Raw genomic sequence first — 1,484 nt, forward strand, 5'->3', positions numbered from 1 at the left:
ATATATATTTATTTATTTATATATGTATATATATATATATATATATATGTATGTATGTATGTATGTATGTATGCATATATGTATGTTATATTTATGAGTGTGTGTGTTTGTATCTGTTTGTCCCCCACCACCATTGCTTGACAACCGATGTTGGTGTGTTTGCATCCCTGTATTATGGTTGGATTATATAGTTATCGGTTTTATACTTCTTTCTATATTCTATAACTGTTGCAATGTACTTTTCTACTATAGGCACAAGTCCTGAAAGTTTTTGGCGAAGGTGGGCCGGTCGATTAGATCGACTCCAGTACACAACTGGTAGTGAATTTATCGACATCGATAGGATGAAAGGCAAAGTCGACCTCGGCAGAATTTGAACTCAGAACGTGAAGACACAAAATACCACTAGTTATTATAAAATAATAGAAAAATGTGCGCAAAACTAAATCAAATCACTGAGAAAAACCACAACAGGGATGCTGTCACAACGAGAAAAACATGAACTGAGCGAGCGGAGACTGCTCTTGTTGGGAGACTGTGTGCGAGCTCAGCGCCGACTAGCGATCGCTTGTATGAAACTCAATCGTACTGCGGATTTCCGCTCATACTTCAAGACGAAAATTCGCACGAGCCTTGGCTCGTACAGTGGTGCACTCGTACTGCGAGGTACTACTGTAATTGTTTTTCTTTCCTCATATTATTTGCTCAGAGTCGTTACAGTCATGGCACTAATTATATGTATATAGACATATGCTAGGTGTTGTAGTGAAGCTAAATGCTCTTGGTGAATCAATTTCTCCATTGCAATCTCTTATTGAAAATTATTCACTTATTTCATTAATACTAATAGAAAAATCATGAATGAACCAATTTCTCATTTCCTATTCTCAATAAACATGAATTGACAAATAATAGCCTCACTGGAATCTGGGCTTCCAAGAGCTGTTCAATGGAACTAATGAGTAGCGTACTGTATCACAAAAGCAATGACAGAAACAGATGTGGACTTATGCACTCGATTATTCAAACTTTTAAAAGTTTGTCTTCCAACGTTAGAGATGACAATACCTACAGGTTCCAGAGAATCAATCATTCCATAGAATAAGTTTTGAGATCAGATAAGATGTCGCGTAGAGGCGTGAAGGTGTTAGTTTTATGCACCAACTAGCGGCAGGTGTCTGGTTGTTGCATTCACCTGTGACGACGTGAGATGCTTAATATACATACATACATACATACATACATACACAAATGTGTTTATGTACATATACATACATCCGTGTGTGTATATATAAATAGTGAATAATATAATATTATATATATATATATAAATAATATATACATGTATGTATAAAAACAATATATATATATATTTATATGCATATATCTATATACACATACATACACACATACATACATACATACACACACACACACACACACACACACACACACACACACACACACACACACACACACACACA

Source organism: Octopus bimaculoides, chromosome 8, assembly GCF_001194135.2.
Source record: "Octopus bimaculoides isolate UCB-OBI-ISO-001 chromosome 8, ASM119413v2, whole genome shotgun sequence".
NCBI lineage: Eukaryota > Metazoa > Mollusca > Cephalopoda > Octopoda > Octopodidae > Octopus > Octopus bimaculoides.